Source organism: Carassius auratus, chromosome 21 (assembly GCF_003368295.1).
Source record: "Carassius auratus strain Wakin chromosome 21, ASM336829v1, whole genome shotgun sequence".
In the NCBI taxonomy this organism is placed as follows: Eukaryota; Metazoa; Chordata; class Actinopteri; order Cypriniformes; family Cyprinidae; genus Carassius; species Carassius auratus.
The window spans coordinates 7,757,303-7,784,131 of NC_039263.1; the positions used below are offsets into that span (position 1 = coordinate 7,757,303).

At 36.9% G+C, this 26,829-nt stretch overlaps 1 protein-coding gene and 1 long non-coding RNA gene across 4 annotated transcripts in view; both read left to right on the top strand.

Moving 5' to 3' along the window:
- sgcd (sarcoglycan, delta (dystrophin-associated glycoprotein)) overlaps nucleotides 1-26,829 on the top strand; it is a 471,077-nt gene that overhangs the window by 129,914 nt on the left and 314,334 nt on the right. The gene's annotated exons all lie outside the window — the stretch shown is intronic.
- LOC113038369 (uncharacterized) lies at nucleotides 18,704-20,674 on the top strand. Its single transcript, XR_003274774.1, has 3 exons — nucleotides 18,704-19,666; nucleotides 20,055-20,174; nucleotides 20,458-20,674. It is a non-coding gene; the product is annotated as an uncharacterized LOC113038369 (long non-coding RNA).

The following is a 26,829-nucleotide window of genomic DNA, read 5'->3' on the forward strand; positions in this document are numbered from 1 at the left end:
TGACCACCCTCGTGCAGATCTTTCAGTGCCTTAGCCTGGTGCACCTGCAGTAACGCCATAGCGTGTAAGGCGGAAGCAGCATCCCCGCAAGCCACATAGGCACTGCCAGTCAGACCAGACGAGTGCCTACAGGCCCGGGAAGGGAGCACCGGGTCTCCACGCCAGGAGGCGGTGGACTTAGGACACAATTGCATCTCTACCGCCCGCTCCACCGACGGGATTCCTGAATACCCCTTCGCTGCACCGCCCTCGAGGGTGGTGAGGGAGAAGGAGCCCACTGGCTGGTTTCTGGCAGTAAAAGGTGCCATCCACGACTTGGTGAGCTCGTCGTGCACTTCCGGAAAGAAAGGCACTGGGGTTTGCCACCACTGTGACCCTCAAACCACTCGCGCTACTGCCGGAAGTGGTTCTCGTCTGTCGGCTGCCAGAACGAGCCCCAGATCACGGCCGCGGCAACGGGACTCCGCCCCCCTGAAGGTAGTGGAGCCTGGTTTGCAGCTCCGAGATGGTCATATTCCCGCAGTGAGAACATGACTCATCCACGAAAGCCACCTCAGCATGCTTGACGCCCAGACACGTGAGGCAGCGATCGTGACCATCACCCGTTGCCAGGTAACGACCGCACCCAGAAACGCATGGGTGAAATGGCATCCTTATAAGGATGATCCGTCGTCTTTACGAAGACGCACCCGTGAAGCTCTTTTAGAGAAATTTGCTCTTTAAGAAATGCTCTTTTAGTGCTGTGGCACACAGGGGAATTGGCCGCTTGCAACACGACAGGGGTAGTGCAACCTGAAGTGTGCAATCCACTCGACACAGGAACGACCACCGCTGAAGCGCCGTCTCGCCAACACACGAAGCTTCCGAGAGCGTGCTGAACTCGTAGTTCACAGCAGACACAGTTGAGCAGAGCGATACTAACGCTCGGCTCTGAAGCGAAAAGCTGGTATGCATTGCACCTGCTGCCCTCTTATACTCACGCAGTGATCAGCGGCAGCTGGATGCAATAATTGAATGCCAATGTGCATTGGCTCGTTTAGTTTAAACTCGAAGTAGATTGGTCTATCGAAGCGATATCCCATATTCATCGGTCACCGACGTGACGTCGAGAGTGACCGACTAAAAGGGAACAAGGGAACTGCAGATAAATGTGCATAATCAATTGCATGAATGCAAAAAAGCAATCGCAGCTTGTTCAAAAGAATGAGAAACTGGTTTTATGATGTGTATAAATAACTAGATGATGTGGAGGTTGTACAAGTAGTTTTGAAAATTTCATTTCTGTTTTGAGAAATGCACCAAAGTTACTGAGAAAAACTGTAAAAAAAAATATATATTTTTTGCTGTGTAATAAGCTTTGCATAAGGGCCCTGATCACCCTGTCGGGGTTTATTCTGAGATAACAACTGGCTGAATGTACATTATCCCTACATTATAAGTCTATATATATATATATATATATATATATATATATATATATATATATATATATATATATAAAAATCATGACATCTCTTTTAAGTTTTATTTCAAGAACATCATACAGTACCACTAACTGGTTTCAAACCCCTGAACTTTATTACATAAAAGCAAGTGCCAAAATTGATAATAATAATACAAAAAATAAAATAAAATAAAGTGATTAAAAAGGGGATTTAAAAAACAAACAAACAAAAAAACGTATTTAATTGTTACATTATGCTACTCCTGATCATCAAGCTAGCACCATAAGTAAACAGTACATAACATAAGCTGTATTACAATACCAATACACGGCAGAGTTATTAACCAATTTAGCCATGCTAGCTCTGCATTTTCTGGTAATAACAGTCATGCATTTTGTATGAAAATACAGAAACCGAAAGTTTTCCTTTAGTCCAAAACCAAAACTGAAAATAAATAAATGAATATATAATTAAATTATAACCAGAAGTCATGTAATAACTGAATTGTATTACCATTTAAATTGCACAGGCATAATGAAGATCACGGGATCGATACTATGCTAAATACATTTCTAACTTTTTTGCAAGCCGGAATAATGTGAGGAACTTCCCTTTACTATTTAGAAAATATAAAATAAAAGTGGAATATAATTGTATTGTAAAAAAAAAAAAAAAAAGTTCCACTTCACAATGCTGTTAAACAAATTTGAGGTGGAAATGTTCACGTGAATATAACAAATGTACTTATAAGTGTCCAATTTATTAATTTATTTAGTTTTATTTTTATTCTACAAAGCCACAAAAATTCATAGTTTAAGAAACAATTACAATTTCTTGTTGCTCTACATTGCATCACTGTGAAATTTTTTTAGAGGGTCATGATTCATCTGTACAAGCTTGGATGAACAACTTGCAGATAATAAACAGTTTAAAATCAAGTGTAAAGTCTACTACAGCAGCTTTCAGAAAATCTTCGCATTAGATCAGCATTTGGATTTGTTGAGATGAATTGGATCATGTTGACAAACCCTCACCAAGCAGGGCACTCTCTCCCCATTCAACCGCTGTGGTCCAGCCGCATGACACTGATTGTGTGACACAAGACTCTGCTGGAAAGCAAGAACTAATTATCCAAGAGAAAAACACATTTTCTTTGCCTTCAGAAAGCTTCTGTCAACTGTGTATCACTCTTGTTTCTTGCTGGAACTCATTAATTTCATATAAATTTTATAACTGAGACACCCTCATCTTTTCAGGACTGGTCTTAGGCTTTTTTTTTTTTTTTTTTTTTTTTGGTCTGTAGGAAAAGTCTTATGACAATCTGTTGCGAATAATGTCTGTCTTTTGTTTTCATCCCCCATGACTTTTGACATTTTCACATGTATTGGACATCAAAACAAGGATGTTTGTGCACCTTCTGTGCCCCAACATCACAAAACAATGGCTTTGGGGGATCTCTCAAAAGTTTGTGAACACATGCAGGGTGGGGAAATGTCACTCCCCTCATCCGCGGATCAAAGATATGAGGACGATGACACATAAAGGCCTAATAATAATAAAGACGAAATAGAGCAAGAAGAATACCTGCACCTTCTCCATGCAACTCAACATCCTGGCATTCTATCCCACAATCCATCAATGTATCACTGGCTGGGCCAACCAGCAAAGTAACAAATCTGCCTTTCAGAAGTACAAGGTCTGCCTTGATCGGCTGGCATTTTAAGATTAATTCTGAAACTTACCAGCTCTTTCTCCAGACAGCATCTCTGTGATTAATACAGCATGAAAAAGCTCATGACCCTTTGCTTTCACTCTATCAGAGCACAAAGAATTTAGATGTTATAAAATATCAATAAAAAGAAAAATAGTGGCAAACGATGCCCTGAATGTATGTAGTTGTCAATCTAGTTCAAAGATAAACATCATTGTCTTTCATCATCCATGAGTTTACAATAAAGTACAGTAATAATACAGTGATAAAAATATTACAGTAATAAAACAAGGACAACAAAAAAACAAAAAACAAATGACAAGCAATGGGATAAACAAATACAAATGAACAAAGATACAAACAGAATAAAGAGTGCTTTAAGTTTTTTGGGTAGATCAGATCTTGATGTTTTTAATTCGATAATTGCATGGGATTGATTGATTGATTGATTGATTGATTGATTGATTGATTGATTGATTTAATCAGGCTGTATTAGCTTTTGCTGTGGTACTGAAATTAGCATAAAGATTTACTCAAATCATGAAATAACACTTTTCAGTTAAAAATACAGAACTGAATATTTTTAAATTGTATTGAATTTCGATCATCTAAATAATTAGTGTCTGGTTTTAGATATATTATTTAAGATTAAAATCTAAAATATCATTTAACACATATTTGTAAAGAAATAAAAAAATATAATATATATATATATATATATATATATATATATATATATATATATATATATATATATATATGCACACACACAGACAGAGAGATATACTATGTGTTTGTGTCTATGTGGTGAAAGTTGTTATATATTTCAGAGATTTAATGGAAGTTGTGTGAACAGCATGACAGAATTGGACAATGAAAGGTTTAAAACTGTGTCATCCTTGTTAAAAAGAGGTCTGGACACACCACTCATCCTCCTCCATGTGACATTTTATGTAATTTATCAAAATAACTGCACAGTTCTAGTACTGTCAGTCACATTGTTGCATGTTGAAATTGAAAGACCGGTAACCTCTATTGCAGCTCAATGACTGTCAAGGCCACTCGATCCATTATAATCCAGTTAATTGAAACAGTCTGGTTCTCCCAGAGATGACGGACTCTTATAGCCCATGGGAGTCCAGCAGTGGGAGAACCCAGCCAGTCATCTGCACTCACTAAACTAAAGCTGTCAGATACTGGTTGTGGGAGACTTGACAGTGACCTCTCTTGATAGCACCATCGGTTCCTACATAAGCTCTATGCTGAACCCATTTCCTCCAAAGATATACAGTACAACACATTGACAAGTGAGCTGGAAACCCTCTGTGACTGATATTGCAGCAATTACACTTGACAGGGCTCAACAGGTCATGTAGGATACGGTCTATGAGATCTGGGTCTATACTAAGCAAGCTATGATGACTTTCACCTTGATATTTTATATAACCGAGTGGCTGAGGCCTATCTAAAAAGATGCTCAGGACAGTTGACGGGCCACTGCTGCGCATCGTCACGAAAGCTTATCTTTTTCATATTTTTTTAAGCCTTGCCACTTGTCAATTTAAACATTAAAGCATCCAAACACAAGACGCAGAAAAGCTGAACAGAGTAGCGTGTGCCGTGTTAGGTGCGCACGAGAGAGAGAGCCGCGTATCACGGACAACGACACGATGTTCAAGTGTTTTTGATCAACACACTTGAACATCGAATTTGCTTATTTTTGCTCTAGTGCCGACAAATACATACGAAATATGTCAAAATATCCACCTTGGAAATTATGTTCGAAAAAACTGTCAGTTATTTCTGAAGTGAAAGTAAACAGTTGAGGAAAAAAATGGAATGTGTATTTTATTGGATGCGTTCATTGTCTCTTAAAGTGACCGCGCCTCTTGACTACTTTGTAGTTTCAACAGTCTAAGCAAAAATTATTCAGACACCAGATATATTTTTTCATATATATTTTTTATATATATTTTTTTATATATAGCAAAACTGTAATAATGTGAGAAATGTTGAAGTTGTCTGAATAAATGTAGGTTTGATTGTATATTTCATTTTTACATTGAAGACTATCCAGTACTTTTTTACATTTAACTATTTAATTTCTGTACCTTGACACCTACAAACTTGAAAAAAAAAACGTACACATTGTGTAAATAGCACAAATAAATAAAAATAAACGAACATACAAATTAAACAATTTCAAACAGGGTCCAATGGTACAACCTTCACTGGGTCCCCGCTGACCCCAGCTACGGCCCTGCTAACGCCTGTTTCACACATACTCCATCTGCAGTGCGTATGCAGTCCGTGTGCGTTACGTATGTGGTGCAGCACGGACTCGATGTGCTTTCACACAGGATGCGTTTGCAGTTCGCTACTCGGTACGTAAACGATCGCTGCACTGCTGCAGTAGCAACGCTCCTGGAACGCAACTGGAATCCGTTAACATGGGTGCGTAACATGGGTGCATGGCTGCACAGCAGACAGAGTATGTGTGAAACAGGCATAAGGTTGTTTGCACCTTGTGCAATTTGGAATTAGTTTACAGCTTTTTCAAGGAGTTTGTGATGCATTTTGGAAACAGGAGATGTACATTTCTAATGCACCACCTAGCTTGATAAACCCCTTCTCAAAGACTTACTGTTTGTCAATTTTATTTGGGTAACACACATATTCTGAATACCGTCGGCAGAATTCGAATGAGCCATTTTAATCTAGATTAATCTAGATTAATTTCAAGATCACAGTCAGATTAATCTAGATTAAAAAAATTAATCTATGCCAACCTCTAATATATATGATATAATGAAAGTCTGAATATATAAAACGAATGTCTGAAAATCAATGCAAAAGCAAAAGCAATGAGCGAATCCATGCGAAATTTAGTTGCAGCAATTTTAAGTAACGATCATCTAATTAACACCCTGGAGTAGAACGATGTTGAGTACGGTTGCCAGTATTTTGGCCCGTATACGCATTCGCCAGGGTTTTAATTAAACGATCGTTACTTAAAATTGCTGCTACTAAATTTTGTGACTTTCATTCTATATATATATATTCAGATTTTCATTCCATATATTCAGACTTTCATTCAATATATATTCAGACTTTCATTCCATATATTCAGACTTTCATTCTATATATATTCAGACTTTCATTCCATATATTCAGACTTTAATTCTATATATTCAGACTTTCATTCCATATAATCAGACTTTCATTCTATATATATTCAGACTTTCATTCCATATATTCAGACTTTCATTCTATATATATTCAGACTTTCATTCCATATATTCAGACTTTAATTATATATATTCAGACTTTCATTCCATATAATCAGACTTTCATTCTATATATATTCAGACTTTCATTCCATATATTCAGACTTTCATTCTATATATATTCAGACTTTCATTCCATATATTCAGACTTTCATTCTATATATTCAGACTTTCATTCCATATAATCAGACTTTCATTCTATATATATTCAGACTTTCATTCCATATATTCAGACTTTCATTCTATATATATTCAGACTTTCATTCTATATATTCAGATTTTCTTTCTATATATTCAGACTTTCATTCCATACATTCAGACTTTCATTACATATATATTTAGAAATGATGTTTATATATTCAGACTTTCATTCTATATATATTCAGACTTTCTGACTTTCATTCTATATATTCAGACTTTCATTCCATATATTCAGACATTTGTTTTATATATTCAGATTTCCATTCCATATATATTCAGAAAAATTCGTATTATATATTCAGACTTTAATTCTATATATATTCAGACTTCCAGGCTTTCATTCTATATATTAAGACTTTCATTCCATTTATTCAGACTTTCATTCTATATATATTCAGACTTTCAGGCTTTCATTCTATTTATTCAAACTTTCATTCTATATATATTCAGACTTTCATTCCATATATATTCAGACATTTGTTTTATATATTCATACTGTCATTCCATATATTCAGACTTTGAATATTGAATATTATAAATATAATTATTTCCTGAACGGCTTCATATATATATATATATATATATATAAGCAAATTCTGAAAGAGTTTTATATTGTTGAAATCAGAGTGTCTCAAGAGGTGGGTCGTGGTCCAAAAATGTGTTGCAGGGAATTACATTTTGGGCTGAAAGTGTGTTGTAACGCAAGCATTACTGAACAAGTACCGAGTAAATATTCCTGAAAATTTATTAGTAATGCCTTACACTACTGCGCTACAGCAAAAAGTAATATATTACTGTAATGCATTACTTTTGTAATGCGTTACTTCCAACACTGGTTATCAAGTCAAGTCAAGTCAAGTCAAGTCAAGTCACGTCACCCTCATTTATATAGCGCTTTTAACAAAATACATTGCGTCAAAGCAACTGAACAACATTCATTAGGAAAACAGTGTGTCAATAATGCAAAATTTCAGTTAAGGCAGTTAATCATTGAATTCAGTGATATCATCTCTGTTCAGTTTAAATAATGTCTGTGCATTTATTTGCAATCAAGTCAACGATATCGATGTAGATGAAGTGACCTCAACTAAGCAAGCCAGAGGCGACGGCGGCAAGGAACCGAAACTCCATCGGTGACAGAATGGAGAAAAAAACCTTGGGAGAAACCAGGCTCAGTTGGGGGGCCAGTTCTCCTCTGACCAGACGAAGCAGTGTAATACATCCATTCGAGTCGGGAAACCGTAGTTTGTGTCTTATCTGGGATGTGTGTTGTGTGTGTGATGTGTGTTGACAAATCAACATTCAGTCTGTACTTCACACAGCACAACTTGTGAGTGTTCACACACATTTCAGAGACAATCAAGCCCCTTTCACACTGAGATTCCAGATAATACACTGGTAATGTGTCCCAGCAATTGTTCCCGGATCATTAGATTTTGGTTAATTCACACTACCACTGATTTACAGGAATCTTTGTGTGCGTTCACATACAACACGTAAAGTTTCCATAATGACACATGACATCAGGATGTGACGTGTAATGTACAAGCAGAAAACACTAGGCACGTTAACTTTCACTTGAGCTGGTGAACAATCTCAGCTTCAGCGCAGATAGTGAGGAACTAACTGATCTTTACTTCATCACAGTTTGCACATATTTTTTCGTCATGAACGTTGATCTGCCTTCAAAATACACAGTTAAAGAGTCACATGATAACGTGCATCATCACTTCGCTTTTGTTCACACAGAGCTCTTTCTGGGACTCAACATGGCAATGTTACTAAGTCCCCAACCCGGGATTGATCCCGGAATCAATCCCAAGATGTGTTTGCATCCACAAAGAACACAATCTGCCAATTTTTTAGCAATTTCCAGGGACCCACATTCAATGTGATTGGGGCTTATGACAGAGCTCTGCAATCTCTGATGTTATCAGCCTGGTTTCCTTTACATTAGTACTGTTTTGGACTGATTGTTTGAATGTATTCACTTCCTGGATCAATGAACAGAAAACTTTCCCAGAGTTCAATGGCTTAAAATGATCTGATCACAAGCAGAGAAGCAAAATTGTGCTTCAGTAATTTTGCGTTAATTGTGTTAAATTATTTTAACACATTAAGGATTTTTAAATTAATCGCATGCATTAACATGTTAAAGATGACAGTGCTACTATATATATATATATATATATATATATATATATATATATATATATATATATATATATATATATATATATATATATATATAGTGTGATGGGGTGAAGAAGCACACGACACAAGGATGTAGGTAAATTCCCGAAGGGTGGATTTTTTTTAAACAGTCGGTGGGGGAAATAACCAACGTGAAGGGTTTTAGGTGCTTGGTGCTCGGCCTCTCTCGCTCTCCATGTGCAGTGATGTGTGGGTCCGTGAAGTCCATGCATAGTGAGGGCTGGCGGACACACACTGCTGTCTGTGGGGAAATAGCAGAGGTTGTGGTTAGTCGAGTCTTTGGAGACATATGTGACCTCTGTGTTCATCAGGCGCAGGTTTAGTCAGTTATTGGCACCCTTTAAAGGCTTTGCCCTAGTAGCCTGTCAAGCTTGAAGCTTCTGTGGGTAGATGTCAACAAATAACATTTTGTCAATGTTGTAAGCATTTATTTGCTGAAACTCAATGGAGCACTCTGTTACCACCCTTGAGGCTGTGAGGGTGTATTTTAAGATGCTATAAAGTTTAACATCTTGTATTCACTGTGTACATAGTTCCCAGGCATATATTGTGGTGGACAGCTTTGGCATACACAAGTTAGCACTTGTTCAAAGACTTTGACCTGAAATTTTATTTAACTCTGTGTTCATCATGCACGGTGTTGGGAAAACTACCAGCACGTTATACAGTACAATAACAGTAACACAAAACTGTAATTAACTCAGTTTGCTGTGAAAGGTCATTGAAAAGGCCACATTAGTCAAGGGTGTCACATAAAGCCTTCCAGCGACAACCAGGATTTTTTGAGTGAACGGAACGAGATGATTTAAGGAAGGCTTCTTCATTTCCCAGCAGTAATCTCCTGAGCCATATGATCATATGGAGAATGAACCTTCCCAATTTAATGCCTTCTATCAGTGACTGAGCATTCGGGAGTGAATACTCCACATTCAAACCTACTTCTAAATACTGAATTCCTAAATCCAGCATATAAACATCATGTTGTATTGGTGTAGGTAGTGTGGTTGCCATCAATGGGCATTTTCAAAATCAGTGGCACTAGAAACAATGGTGTTAGCAAAAGAAGCCCCACAAATCTCAAATCGCAAACAGAGATACATTATTCGAATTCTTGATGAAAGAGATCCGTTTTTAATCTAGATTTAAACAGAGAGAGTGTGTCTGAACCCCGAACATTATCAGGAAGGCTATTCCAGAGTTTGGGAGCCAAATGTGAAAAAGCTTTCTATCCTAGAAAGCTTTTTGCTATCGTAGGAACTACCAAAAGTCCAGCGTTTTGTGACCTTAGGGAGCTTGATGGATTGTAACATGGTATAAGGCTAGTTAGGTATGTAGGAGCTAAACTATTTAGGGCCTAATAGGTAAGTAATGATAATTTGTAACTGATACGGAACTTAATAGGTAGCCACTGAGGAGACTTTAAAATTGGGGTAATATGATCATATTTTCTTGAACTGGTAAGGACTCTAGCTGCTGCATTTTGGACTACCTGTAGCTTGTTTATTGAAGATGCAGGACAACTACCTAGAAGTGCATTACAGTAGTCCAGTCTAGAGGTCATGAATGCATGAATGCATTACTATTAAACGTTGGTGGAATATTTGAATCAGGTGGCGTCTGGTTATTTGTTAATTTAGCCACTGTGCTAAATAAAAACTTTGGATTGTTTTGGTTATTTTCTATGAGTTCGTGTATATGCTCTGCCCTAGCAGTTTTTAGAGCCTGTCTATAGCTGGACATACTGTTTTTCCATGCAATTCTAAATACTTCCAAGTTAGTTCTGCGTTCAAGACTATGATTTTCTTTCTTGAGAGAGTGAGTATTACTGTTATACCATGGCACAGTACGTTTTTCTCTAACCTTTTTCAATTTGTTGGGGGCAACAGCTTCTAATGTATTAGAGAAAATAGTGCCCATGTAGCTAGTCATTTCATCTAGTTCATGTGTATTTTGGGGTACAAATAGGAGTTGAGATAGATCAGGCAGGTTATTTGCAAATCTGTCTGTGGTGGCTGGAACAATAGTTCTGCCCAGACGGTAACACTGAGACATATAGTTAATATCAGTGATACGCAGCCTGCACGATACAAGGAAATGGTCTGTAACATCATCACTTTGAGGTACGATATCTATATCAGTAAGATCGATTCCATGCGATATAATTAAATCTAGTTAAATGATGAGTGGGCCCGGTGACATTTTACTTGACTCCAAAAGAGTTTTTTAGATCAGTAAACGCAAGTCCTAATGCATCATTTGTATTATCAACGTGAATATTAAAATCTCCCATGATTAGGGATTTATCAACTGTAACCTGAAGGTCTGAGAGGAAATCTGCAAATTCTTTTAAGAATTCTGTATACGGCCCTGGTGGTCTATACACAGTAGCCAGAGCAAGAGATACATTAGATTTCTTTTGCATGTCTGACAGTGTAACATTAAACAGAAGTACTTTGAAAGAGTTAAACCTGTATCCTGTTTTCTGGGTAACATTGAGAATATCACTATATATTGTTGCAACACCTCCGCCATGACCATTCTGACGGGGCTCATGCTTATACAATTACAAACCAAGTACTTGAGTAAAAGTACAGATACCCCAATAAAATATTACTCCAGTAAAATGATAAGTAGTAATCTCTCTATGATTGAAATTAAAGAGACAGTTTGTTAGACTTTTTACTAAATAAGCTTAAATGGTACAACATTTTAAATAAAAAAATGTATCATAAATAAAAAGGTATGTGGTCTAGGGAAACACTACAAATTGAACTATAGTACAGCACATACTTTATTTAAAATTGGGCTTTTCAGTTTGCTCATGCTGATAAATTATGCATGATAAGTCCAGTGAAATTTATTAAGAAAGCGTTTAAGAATCAGCTTTGATGTTATGTTGTCCTTAAATTATAGAAAATGAAATACTATGTTTCTGAGGTTAAAGCCAGCTTCTGTTACTTAGATTTTCAATCAATCACAGGGGAAGAACAAGAAAAAAGGGCATTTTCTGAAAGGGTGGCTAACTTTCATTTAATTTGCATTTCTGCCAAATGGGATTTTGCAGGAATGGTCTTCTGATACAAGGTACTGTGAAAGCTGTACTGCTTTTATTTCCAATCAAGCCACACTTTTCCACACATTTCAGTCTATGAGCGAATGATTACAGTCCATTAATTTTTGTTGTCATATATATTTCCTTTTCTTCTACATACCATTCTACATACCCAACACTGCTATATCAAACCTAATTCCTCTTTTGAGAAGAAAATTATTAGCAATCAGGGTTCAAATCAGTTGCTTTAGGTCACCTTCATACCACATTCATCAAAAGGCCAAAGAAGGAAATGAGACAAAACTGCAGTTCCAGCTGACACTCAGGCTTGTTCGATTTCATGCAGTAACGCAAAGATCGGCTGCTGCCTTTTTTTAGTGTAGACGCACTGTTATCTTGAGTCAGTTTATCTAAAAACTGACAAAAGAATATATGTTTATATGGCGAACGTTATTCTTGATCAGATGATACTGTATTAAGCTGTATAAAAAAAAGTGCTTTTGACAAATATAGCATTTTATTCATTTTATCTGTAACAAGACTATGCGTACACTGTGAGAAAAAGTGTCCGACTTAACATCTCCACTTGTAATTCCACCTGACTGCAAATTTTGAACAAGCCTTGTATCGTCAAGCGTTGACGCTGGATGGAGGGCGTTTCTTAAGCTTGGTGCTGACGGGATGGTCATAGTGACAACAGACAGTCACATTAGTTTTCTGGTGTTACATGAACTTGATTGGCTAGCGTCCTCACCAGGGTATTTGCATAAGATGATGTGATTGGCTGAAGCCTGTATTGAAGCTTGAAAAGTTTTCAACTTCTGCTGCAAGCAACGGACCCAACGCGACCAACAGACCCACAGTTCATTTCAGCAATGCTTGATGTCACTCCATTCAAAGTATGGTGGGTTTTTGTTAAATGTGAGCCAATATCATCACATTTAAAAGAACCAAAGACTTAAACTACTTCAATCTGTGCATTGATTTTATTTAATACACGAGTTTCACAATTTGAGCTGCATTACTGAAATAAATTAACTTTTTCACGGCATTCTATTTTATTGAGATGCACCTGTAGACTAAAAACAGGTAAAGTTAGCTTTGCATAAGACAGCGCCGTGTCCAACTTCAAAACACACAATATTTTTACACTTTTGTAAATGTATTACCTGTCAGGGTCTTTGGGAAATGACAAAAGGCAAGATTTTTACTGACACGCTAATAGTTTTTGCAGTGGATTGCCCAACATTGTGTTCTTTTATTCCACTTTGACTTCTTTTTCATTGTTTTTCTCTCTGTGTATCTGTGCTGTTGTCCCAAGTATAGGTCTCTGCAGGAAAGTAATGTTGTCCAGTTTGCAATTTTCACTCTAAAATGGCAGCTGCACTACCGAAGCACCACCTAGTGGCTGTTACACAAAAAGCATCAGGGTTTCACCTCTTGGTCTTCTATATCCGTTGGTAATTCGAAAGTGACTTCAAATGCACCCTCCATTTCAGAACAAAATTAAGTATACATCTGATGGACACTTCAAACCCTACCCTATCCCAAAATCAATTGATCGCAGGTGACTATAGAATTTATATACAATCAACATGGAGGATGAGAATTATGTGGGGGACTTTGCACTGGAATGAAAGTATTGTGTTTTAATTTATTCAAATACCTATGAAAAGTGTTAAAAGCCAGGGTCAAAACAACAAACAAACAAACAAACTATATAACATAATTCTGCTATTTGGGTGACCTATCCCTTTAACTTGCTTACTTTCCTTTTTTTATTTCTTTTCCCAGCAGGCTATTTTTATTATTATTATTATTTTTTTTTTTTTTTCAGAATAGTTCTAAAACAAGAGAAAATAGAAGCACTTTAGAAAATATGACACAGCAGGACATGCATATAAAATACTAAAGTGCTAAAGTTTACAATATCTGTTGACATATCTAGCATGACAACCAGGCCCGGCTCCACGGGGGGGTGTTGGGGGGGCAGGGTGGGCCTGGCCCACCCAATCAGAGGCTTGGCCCACCCTGGCCCCACACCACATACTGTAACAGCCAATCACAAAATTAGAGCGATATTCAATTAATCTCCATATATGTTTTTTTCTGCCCAATCACCTCTTTTTTTCCCTCCGAGACGGAAAAACTTAGCTCATTCACTTCGCAACCTTTGAGGTAAACAGACGTGCTGAATTATAAAGCAATAAACGACAGTGACAGCCAATTCATTTTATTAGAACTATCACTGATAGTAGTGATAGTAGTGACATATAGTAGCCCAATAAGTGGCTTGAATATTCTGTAGATTGCGATGCATGCTTTTGTTTTCCGTGCCGAGTGTTCGGTGTTGCTTTCTCTGGAAATGACATGTTTGTTTCGACAGGTTTTCGAAACTGGAAAGCAGCATTAGAACGTGACCGTGGTCTTCAAAAACATGAGTGCAGCCAAGCTCATTTAAAAGCCTCGACCTCATGGACTTTGCCACCGATCGTTGTCAGGGGAGACCGTAGCATATTTGCTCGGCCCCCAACAGATAGAAAATAATCGCTTTTACATAAAAAGCATGGCAGGTGTTGTGAAGTTTTTAGCAGTCAATGAGCTTCCACTACGCGGGGATTGTGAAACGTGACAGTGAGGAAGGTTGCATAGCTGCGGGGCTTTTTGCCAAGTTGTTTAAATACACGTTTGAAAAAGATAAATACCTGGCTGACATTACATCAGGTATCCCACAAAATGCAAAGTACACTTCCAAAACCAGTCCCTCCAGAAAAACGCATAATATTTTAATATTTTAATGCATAATCAGCCAAAGGCCACATTTTTATGCGGGGTCGCATTTTTTCAAATACACCGCTCTTTTGCCGCATAAATTGCCGATTTCAGAAAGCAAAATATGCGGGGCTAGCATGCTTTCATAATCCATGTATTTTCGTTGCAAAAAACTCACATATATATTAGCAGAAAGTTGAAAAATGTTGTGCTTACTTCACACAAGTAAAGCCCCATTTTCCCCTATTGCCATGGGAACCTTATGAAGTGACGTAATTACGTGACGTGAACATCATCTGCCAACCCCGCGGTGAAACCAGGGTGAAACGTGAAGCGCGCAAATCATTCTTATTTGCCAACAGAAATAAGCGCAAAAAAACGCGCGAAGCAGTTTACCTATTTGTTACATGACAGTGGAGCCAAATTATATTGCGAGAACTTCGGTTTGATGAAATAGAGAAAAAAAGGTGATTCCCCAAACACCCCCTTCTCACTAAGCTACTAACACTGTTGTAGTTTCATTCAGAAGTTGATGCAACTTTACAGTTGTAAAATTGCACTTTTTTGTTACAGAACAGTACAAAAAACTTACAGTTGTAATTATATTAGTAGTATGTAAAATATTTTACGTTGCAGTAAGAGATTGCAACTTAAATAGTCTGTGATTTGATATGCTCGCTTATCATAGGAAGTAATAAGAAATTACTCTTTACATTAAGGTAGTAGCCTAGTGAGAAAAAGGTGTTGGGGGAATCCCCTTCTTTTCTCTTTTTCATCAAACCGCAGTTTTTGCAAGTCCACGCAATTTCATCGCATAAAATTGCAAAAATATCCCGCATATTCCATCACATTTTTTAAGAAAACGTGCCGCAAAATCAAGGATTTTTGCCCGCAACAATCACAAAAAAAAAAAAAAAAAAAAAAAAAAAAAAAATCCGAGTTTTTCTGGAGGAACTGCAAAACCATCCAGAATGAAGTGATTGAAATTTTGCCATCCATGGTTCTGAACTACTAGTTCAAAAATGTACAAAACATTAAAAATGAAGAAAACAAACACAACGATAACAAAACACCTTAACTATTACCTTAAATATATGATATTAAAACTAGGCCTATATCAATAGACACGTTAGATTAAAGCATTACATTACATTATATTTTTTGTAGTGTCATTTACTTGTGAATGAGCCTGAGTACTCTCTGTACATTTTGTATTTTTGTTTAGCATATTCACGTGTGTAAATAAAAGAGAAGTAATTATGTATATTGTTATTTTTTTTATGCAGCTTATATATATATATATATATATATATATATATATATATATATATATATATATATATATATATATATATATTATTTTTATTTTATTTTCACAAAACATTCTTCTATGGATTTATTATTCTTTTTTTCACACATTAAAACTTGGGAGTTAAAGTACTTTTTACAACTGTTTACAACATAGCTTAGGTTTAACAGGAGGGGAATCTCTTGGCGAATGGCCACCACCTCCTCAGCGATTCAGAGGACAATGCGGTGACAGTGAAATGAGACATTTCAAACACTCTGGAGACCACCATAAAAAGTATTATCTTGCATAATCTAACATACTTAAGTATTGAGAGTAAAAGTAAAGGTATACAGTATTGTTAAATAAAAAGAATAATAATATTACTGCTGCACTAATGTGTATGTAGCATTTTACTTCTTAATATGTTCAACTTATTAAATTTAAAGTTGCCTACTACATATACTGTTGGGTAGTTTAATCCATACCAATGCGTCATGTTGTAAATTAACAAATTATTTTTTTTTATTTTGCTGTCCTGTGAGAAAAAAAGCTAATAAAATAAAACTTAGTACCTCATATTTGTAAGAGAATACTTAATTAATGAATTTTGCTTACTATATCAAAGGCTGCATCTGAAGGGCTCCAATTAGCACTGTTCAGCTGTGACAGCTGTCACTGAACATTCAGCTGTACAATGCTCTATTTATTTATTTACTTATTTATTAACATTTTTATTTTTATACTTAACTGCCTAAAAATACAGGTTGCAAACCTTTCTACATATGATAACCATGGTCAAGACAATAAACTATATAAAATCACACCTTTGTAAGATATCAGTCAACATTTAAACTTTATTCAAGTAAGCTCCAATACAATACCTGCATTTAAAGTTGTAATCCTACAATTAAGGACGCAGAAAACCAGTTTCACTTACTTGTCCTCGGTCTTGGCTAAACCTGAGGTAAATCACCATCTCCTCCAATTATGACGTAAGACATAACAAGAAAAAAAAAAAAAGATCAAATCTGGCTCCACCTATCTTGGCAGGACGGCAGCTCTACTCTTGCACCATTGCTATGCGACAGAGCACTAATCGGGAACCTCTGGTGGTTCAATTAGAAAATCCAGAAAAGGCGGAGCGCCCTTCATGCACTTTGAAGCCATGGCCTTCGAAAAGAGTTCATTTCACTTTGGGACACAGTTATTGTCTCTTGTGTTTGGCATTTTGGTTAGGCTGATTACCCATGGTTTGCATTAACCCAGTGCTTTTTGCTCATGGTCTTAATTTCTTCTCCCAGTCTGCTGCTTTCTTTCAATGATTCCTACCTAATCATTTCCTATTAGCTGTATCAGAGCTGAATTTGGGCCTTTCTGAAACTGCTAGTCATGTCCTGTGAAGAGCTTCCACCTCTACAATGCTTAGAGAGCTTTCCAAATGCCTTAATTAAGTGGTGGGTGACCTAAGAAAGGACTGAGGCTGGAAGGCCAGGAGCTCCATTAAGAGAGGCAAAGTATTACATTTTTATTTCTTATGCATCCATTCACTGAAGCTGTACTGAGCGACGTGAGGATGTAGAGAGAGAGCGAAATAAAGGCAAAAAAGGGCTTTTTGAGAAGGCCATTAAACATATCCTCATAGGGCCACTCTCAGCCACTCTCAACTCAAGCCTTAATTGTCTTTGAAATGCAATGCGCTCTGAAAAATAGAATGCAGTAAAAAAAAAAAAAATATATATATATATATATATATATATATATATATATATTTATTTATATGTTAACTAATGTAATTAACTAATGTTAACTAATGAACCATATTAAAGAATGACTGCAGATGAGGCATTAAGTGCATGGCCAAGTCAAATTTTATGTAGCAATGTGGTCGCTCAATTTTTCAAGATCAGTTTTAATCATGTAGCGTTAACTGTTAATAGATTTGAACAAAGCAATAAAGTGACTACGTACAGACGTATTTATTTCAAATACAAAGATAAGACGAGTAAAGAAAATTTGGCAGTTATTAAAATAATCACCCTTTACATCAATATATTAACTCTATGGAGTCTAAGGGTATTTTTGGGGCCTGGATAAGCTTTGTCATGCCCTGACATTTGAGCTTTTTTTTTTTCAGTTTTCTTATAAATACCTAAATGGCTAAAACCTAATCTCACTGTAATCACACATACTGGGCTATAATAATATGTGTGCAGCTTGTATGTACAGTACAGACCAAAAGTTTGGACACACCTTCTCATTCAAAGTTTTTTTTATTTTCATGACTATGAAAATTAAAGAGTCACACTGAAGGCATCAAGGGCTATTTGACCAACAAGGAGAGTGATGGGGTGCTGCGCCAGATAACCTGGCCTCCACAGTCACCGGACCTGAACCCAATCGAGATGTTTTAGGGGTGAGCTGGACCGCAGACTGAAGGCAAAAGGGCCAACAAGTGCTAAGCATCTCTCGGGGAACTCCTTCAAGATCATTAAAAGACCATTTAAGGTGACTACCCCTTGAAGCTCATCAAGAGAATGCCAAGAGTGTGCAAAGCAGTAATCAAAGCAAAGGGTGGCTACTTTGAAGATCCTAGAATATGACATATTTTCAGTTGTGTCACACTTTTTTGTTATGTATATAATTCCATATATAATTCCACATGTCTTAATTTATAGTTTTGATGCCTTCAGTGTGAATCTACAATTTTCATACACAGCAAAAAACGGGTTGTTTTTTTAAACCAACCGTTGGGTTACACATATTGGGTCAATGGGTTATCTTAAAATTTGTTGGGTATTTTCTTTTTTTTCTTTTTTTGTCGTTGGGTTAAGATATAACCCGACTGTTGGGTTAAATATGTTTCCTGCTTCACTCCTGTTCAAATTTTAACGGTCCAGTCAGAGACTCAGTGGCAGTCTGCCTGATGGGTAAGAAACTGTTAATATAATCGTATGATGTATATAACTTTCATAACATTAAGTAATGTGTCTGTGTCCGTTAATTCTTGTTTTTTTATACGTTAAAAAAGTTTTAATTCCCTTTAGTCCATTTGCTTCCCTCAGATAATCAGATCGATTGTAAATGAATGCTATTCCTGTTTGTTCGCCAGCATTAATACACTAAAATATTAGCTGCAAAAAAATGTTTAGACAAGTATTACTTAAAGTTAATAAAAATGTTAGAAAAGCCGCTCGGACCATTTATCGGATCGGACCAGTGAAAGAAGCTGCTCGAGCTGAGCTCACACATCAGTCATGTGACAGACAGCAGACTCCGCAAGAATCGTTTGAATGAACCTGCAATTTTCTGTTATAAAAGTTAAAAACCCAGACGAAAGAAAAGCGCGCAGTCGTGAGGTAATCCCATCTTTCAGCTGAAATTTATACCAGTGCCCCAAATTTACATAGCATTAATGTTACTCCTACAACCAACCTTTAAGAGGGGAGCGTAAAACAGCACTAATTAACTGTACTGTAAAAGTGTTTTTATGATTTATTCATTTTGAATATTGTTATGCATCTATTAGAATACCCTATAATTACAGCAATTTCTCTTATGATGCTAGATTGACTGACATGTTTTTTAAATGTATTGTACTAAATGTGTTTATACTTATGTTTTAGACAATGGATTTTTTCGTGAAGGAAAAATTGCAACAATAGAATTTCTGCCTGTAAACTGAAACATTTCAAGGTAAGTAACCTATTTAAATTAATGATACATAAGTTTTCAATTTTACTTAGACCTATGACTTCCAAAAATTATGAAAAAGGACAAATGAGGTGAAAAGTGTATTGTTGCATTCTGTCCAACAAAGCTTCCTTTCATTTAGAGTGTACTTTTGTTCCTCCCTACAAGTCCAAATCAATCAAAGGGTAAAAGGTGGGAAAATGTACTCACATTAGCAGCAAATATAGCCAAATTTTCTGGAGGGAGTGAAAACTGGTTTAGTCTGTCTCTTAGTGCAGATGATAGTAGATCCCCACAAAGACTTTAAAAATGTAAACTGTAAGCTTAGCTTTTTTTTTTTTTTTTTTTTTTTTACTTGACTGTAAAATCTATGTACTTTTGTCATTTAAAGGCCTTCATGCAGAAATTGTCTTTAAAACCCTTCCTGCCATCTGCTCCATACCACACAAATGGAAGAATTGTGTGCACATCATACACGGAAACGAAGCGGTCCTTCATTGACATTCAACCTGTAAGTAAAAGCAAAACTTAAAATTACAGTGCCCTGTGTAGTCAAGTCACCTTAATTTATTTTGTATAAGACACATGTTGTACAATACAAATAGTTCCAAGAAGATATTTTGAATAAAAAAATGATGACAGAATTTTCATTTTTTGGTGAATTATCACTTTAACCAATTTAAATTCGCTGTAGCTTTAACTCATTTAAATTCACTCATTTGTAAAGTGAGTGTATCAATGAAATATCATCACAATGCATGTTAACTGAACTTTCTTTTTTAAATTCTTTTAAGGTTGGGACTAATTAGTGCTGTACTTGTATCATGAGACAAGCCAGAATCCACATGTCCTGGTGCTTGGTGACAAGGAAAACTCCCAAGATTTTATTATTTTAAACGGGGAGGCGATGGAACAGTAGACGATACTACAAGCAGTCGATCTGTGTTACAAACTTTTCTTTGTACAGGTCCTTCTAAAATAATTAGCATATTGTGATAAAAGTTCATTATTCTCCATAATGTAATGAAAAAAATTAAACTTTCATATATTTTAGATTCATTGCACACCAACTGAAATATTTCTTTTATTGTTTTAATACTGATGATTTTGGCATACAGCTCATGAAAACCCAAAATTCCTATCTCAAAAAATTTGCATATTTCATCCGACCAATAAAAGAAAAGTTTTTTTTTTTATACAAAAAAAGTCAACCTTCAATAATTATGTTCAGTTATGCACTCAATAATTGGTCGGGAATCCTTTTGCAGAAATGACTGCTTCACATTGCTTCATGCTTCATGCGTGGCATGGAGGCAATCAGCCTGTGGCACTGCTGAGGTGGTATGGAGGCCCAGGATGCTTCGATAGCGGCCTTAAGCACATCCAGAGTGTTGGGTGTTGCGTCTCTCAACTTTCTCTTCACAATATCCCACATATTCTCTATGGGGTTCAGGTCAGGAGAGTTGGCAGGCCAATTGAGCACAGTAATACCATGGTCAGTAAACTATTTACCAGTGGTTTTGGCACTGACGAAAATCTTCATCTCCATAAAGCTTTTCAGCAGATGGAAGCATGAAGTGCTCCAAAATCTCCTGATCGCTAGCTGCATTGACCCTGCTCTTGATAAAACACAGTGGACCAACACCAGCAGCTGACATGGCACCCAAGACCATCACTGACTGTGGGTACTTGACACTGGACTTCAGGCATTTTGGCATTTCCTTCTCCCCAGTCTTCCTCCAGACTCTGGCACCTTGATTTCCGGATGACATGCAAAATTTGCTTTCATCCGAAAAAAGTACTTCGGACCACTGAGCAACAGTCCAGTGCTGCTTCTCTGTAGCCCATTTCCTGCACACGCCTGTGCACGGTGGCTCTGGATGTTTCTACACAAGACTCAGTCCACTGCTTCTGCAGGTCCCCAAAGGTCTGGAATCGGTCCTTCTCCACAATCTTACTCAGGGTCCGGTCACCTCTTCTCGTTGTGCAGCGTTTTTTGCCACACTTTTTCCTTCCCATAGACTTCCCACTGAGGTGCCTTGATACAGCACTCTGGGAACAGCCTATTCGTTCAGAAATGTCATTCTGGGTCTTACCCTCTCTCTTGAAGGTGTCAATGATGGCCTTCTGGACAGCAGTCAGGTCGGCAGTCTTACCCATGATTGCGGTTTTGAGTAATGAACCAGGCTGGGAGTTTTTAAAAGCCTCAGGAATCTCTTGCAGGTGTTTAGAGTTAATTAGTTGATTCAGATGATTAGGTTAATAGCTCGTTTAGAGAACCTTTTCATGATATGCTATTTTTTTGAGATAGGAATTTTGGGTTTTCATGAGCTGTATGCCAAAATCATCAGTATTAAACAATAAAATACCTGAAATATTTCAGTTGGTGTGCAATGAATCTAAAATATATGAAAGTTTAATTTTTATCATTACGTTATGTAAAATAATGAACTTTTATCACAATATGCACATTTTTTGAGAAGGACCTGTATATGACATCTACTACCCAAAGCCCTCTGCTCATATTTGAGAGTTTTTGTAACACACAGTCTTTAATAGTTTCTTCTGCACATTGTCTCCTCCTTAAAAACTTTGTATTTATCAGTAAAAAACTTTTTTTATTTTATTGATCATCAGTAGGTCCAGCAATATATATTTTATTATTATTATTATTACTTGATTTTAGTGAGTGAAGTGACATTCAGCCAAGTATGGTGACCCATACTCAGAATTTGTGCTCTGCATTTAACCCATCCGAAATGCACACACACAAAGCAGTGAACACACACACACACACACACACACGCACACACCCGGAGCAGTGGGCAGCCATTTATGTTGCGGCGCCCGGGGAGCAGTTGGGGGTTCGATGCCTTGCTCAAGGGCACCTAAGTCGTGGTATTGAAGGTGGAGAGAGAGCTGTTCATGCACTACCCCCACCTACAATTCCGTCCGGCCCAAGACTAGAACTCACAACCCTTCGATTGGGAGTCCAACCCTCTAACCATTAGGCCACGACTTCCCTAATGATTATTTTTATGATTATTTTTTGTTTTATTATATGTTATGTTATAACATATTCGGAATTGGTGCTCTGCATTTAACCCATCCAAGTGCACACACAGAGGAGTGAGAAGTGAACACACATCCGGAGTAGTAGGCAGCTATAGATCCATCGCCCGGGGAGCAACTGGGGTTAAGTGCCTTGCTCAATGGCACTTCAGTCGTGGGTATTAAGGGTGGAAGAGAGCACTGTTTATTCACTTCCTCCACCTACAACTTCTGCCAGCACAGAGACTCGAACCGGCGACCTTTGGGTTACAGGTCCAACTCTCTAAACATTAGGCCACAGCTGTGAACTGTATTTGCATGTTTGTGTGTTTTGATATGAATATGAATCGACACATTTGTATATCTTGAAAATGTCAGTTGTATTTTTACACATTCTTGTACATTTAAATAAAATATTTTAAAATATATTTGTAAATGTGTTACTTGCATATTAAAATAAAATCTGTAAGTTACAACAAAGTAGTTTCAAAATATGGTTGTATTAAAGGGGGGGTGAAATGCTGTTTCATGCATGCTGAGTTTTTTACACCGTTAAAGAGTTGGATTCCCATGCTAAACATGGACAAAGTTTCAAAAATTAAGTTGTACGTTTGAAGGAGTATTTTTGTTCCCAAAATACTCCTTCCGATTTGTCACAAGTTTCGGAAAGTTTTTTTCGAGTATGGCTCTGTGTGACGTTAGATGGAGCGGAATTTCCTTATATGGGTCCTAAGGGCACGTCTGCCGGAAGAGCGCGCTCCCGTATAGCAGAGCACTGAGAGGCTGGGCACAGACATTCATTCACTGATCAGAGCGAGAGCGTCGCGAAAAGTCACAAAAGAAGTGTGTTTTTGGTTGCCAGGGCAAGACAACCCTGTACAGATTACCAAATTACTCTGCATTTCGAAGATGCTTGTTTTACAAACAAGGCCCAGTTTGACGACGGATTTGCGTATTGTTTATTTCTTAAGGATGATGCAATCCCAACAAAAAAGGGTCACGATCGTGTGTTGGAACCGCAGGCAGTGAGTAAACCTGCTTAAAATATCTCTGCCTACTTGTTAGTGTGTCCGCCTCCCATGCCGGAGACCCGGGTTCGAGCCCCGCTCGAAGCGAATTGTTGCTGCTGCTCACTTTCAGTTTCAGCCTCGGGATCTGATTATGGATCATAAATAAACGGCTGAATCTGACTGTTAGCCATGGTTTGTTTTGGATGATCTTTTTTTTTTCTCACGGTAATGTCACAACTTCCAAACGCTCTCAACGCAAAAGCCTACTCGCGCTCATGATTCTTTAGCTCCGCCCACATGTCACGCCTCCAGCCGGTCGTGTTTTTCCGGGAAAAATCAGTACAGACTATCTTTCTCTTATGAATATAATAAAACTAAAGACTTTTTGGAGTTATGAAGGATGCAGTACTACTCTATAGGTACTCAAGGTTAACAGGATATTGAGTGAAAACGAGCATTTCACCCAACCCCCCCCCCCCCCCCCCTTAAGTAATTTTTAATAAAAATACTGATGTTAATTAATATAAATAATTAACTCAACTGTTGGGTAACTTTTAACCCAACAAGATTTTAACCCTATGGGTTGGGTTGAAATAATCCATAGATGGGAAGGTGCTGTACCAACCCATAGTTGGATTACTTGTTGGGTTATTTTTAACCCAACATTTTTTAGTGTGTAGTCATGAAAATAAAGAAAACTCTTTGAATGAGAAGGTGTGTCAAAAATTTTGGTCTGTACTGTACATGATTGTGTTTTTGAGAAGAAAAAAAAAATGTTATGCGTGGTTAGTGAAAAACGAAAAATGTTAAATCACTTGAATAAGGCAATAAAACACAAACAGAACATTGGTTCCCGGGATTTTTGAGAACTGGAGCTTGTAGCCTAGAATTTTTTTTTCTAAATTATGTGAAAATCATCTTGTTTACTCACTTACAGAAAACAATATATTGATTTAAATTTTCTAAGACACTTTTTGTTGGTAAAAGTCATATGCGAGTAGGCTTCAACTATCATGAATATCATTGTGATTTACACCTGAGAAGACAAAGGCCTGCATAATGAGCTTCATAATGAGCCTCTCAGTCAGCTGTGCCACTGTGGGAGGAGTTACAAGAAAGAATGTGAGAACAAAATAAATCTATATAATTTAATGTTTGTAGTTTATTTAGAATATATTTAATTATCCCACAACATAATTTAATATCCACTTGGGGGAGCAGTTAAATAGTTTATTAGGAACAATCAAAGCTGACTTTAAAACTGATTTTTTTGCATTATTACTCCAGTCACACAATCCTTCAGAAATCCTTTTAACAATTTGATTTTCTACAAAAAAAAAAAAAAAAAAAAAAATTGTTATTATTATTAATAATGTTGAAAAGAGCTGAGAATATTTTTTTTTTCGTTTATTGGGGGGGTAAATTGAAAGAACAGCATTGTTTACTACATTTGTTACAGTTACATTTATTTGTTACATTTATATTATTTACATCAAGCTTTTGAATTATATAGTATTGTATATTGTTACTAAAACTTCATAATGTTTCACTTGATTAAACATTTAGTCAGGAATTATAGTTTGGAAAAAGTCTAACTAGTAAAATGTTTACACGTTATGTGCAAACTAGTACAAGTATATAAATAAATAAAAAGAGACTTACTCATGTTTATGATCTCTGCTGAATAAAGCACTTCATCCTTTTTTTCTGAGGAAATCCAAATCTCAAATCCTCAACCACATTACATCTTTTCGGGGTTAATTATGTCTTATTCCTCGCATCGTGAAGCAAACAGTAAAATAAAACAAACTTGAAGAACAGTCTCGCTGATTTTTCTTCTGTGTGGGTGTATTCAAGCCGCGTGCTTCAGTTTGAATCTGAATAGCGAGTTCAGCGCGGGGGCGTGGTCACATTAGATATAATGAAGGGAGACGTGAAAAACAGACATCGCGTTGTTTTCATATGGATTACTTTATTACAGAATATTGGTTTTCGGTGGCAATTGTTTACTTTAAAAGCATACATGGCAAGCTTTCTATAGATAAAAGGTTATATGCACCTTTGGGAAGAATGATACAAGAGTGGGGCACTGAGAACCAGAACAGGCCACCCCAAGAAACCAGTCCTCCAACCTCGAGGGCTCCGCACCGGGCGGAGGTTTCCACTTGAGCCCTATCCTCTCTGCGGCTCGGGAAAGCATAGCCGTCATAAGGATTAGATTTAGACCTGGCTACTGTCCCAGTGGATGACAGCGCAGCCGAATATTCATATTCAAAGATCTCCGGCTCATCCCCCAATGCAGGACTTCTGCCAGGAAGACAAATAGATTGCGGCAGAGCCACCAGAACTGCACCTCTTTTGAGGTAATGGAGCCAGGTCTGCAACTCCGAGATGGTCATTTTCCCGCAATGAGAACATGACTCATCCAGGAACACCACCTCAGTGTGTTTAATATCCAGGCACGTGAGGCAGCGATCGTGACCATCACCTTGCTCCAGGTAACGACTGCATCCAGAAAGCATGGGTGAAATGCCATCTTTAAAAAGACACGTCTTTAAAAAGACGTACACCTGTGAATGCTCTTTTAGGAGTCTTTTTTAGCTGATGCACACAGGGAAGATGGCCGCCGCAGCACTACAGGGGATAGTGCAGCCTGTTGTTTGCACCCAATCAATGAAGGTCGCCCAACCCACTGTAGCGCTCTATCGCCCACACAGAGGAGCTCAAAATGTAACAAGTTAATGTCTTATATCATTTGGTATTTTGATTTCTTATTAGGAGTATCCAAGTGTCCCTTTTTTCAAGAGATATTTTAATTTATAGCTTGATATAAAGCTTGCATAAACTTTAATCTTTAATATTTAGGCTTACTTTGCTGGATATAGTAAATAATAACAAAATGAATGTTTTAAACAAGATAAATGTTATATTTTTTATTTCATGATAAATCTGCACTTTTTGATTTATTCCAATTAATATATATATATATATATATATATATATATATATATATATATATATATATATATATATATATATATATATATACAGTACAGACCAAAAGTTTGGACACACCTTCTCATTCAAATAGTTTTCTTTATTTTC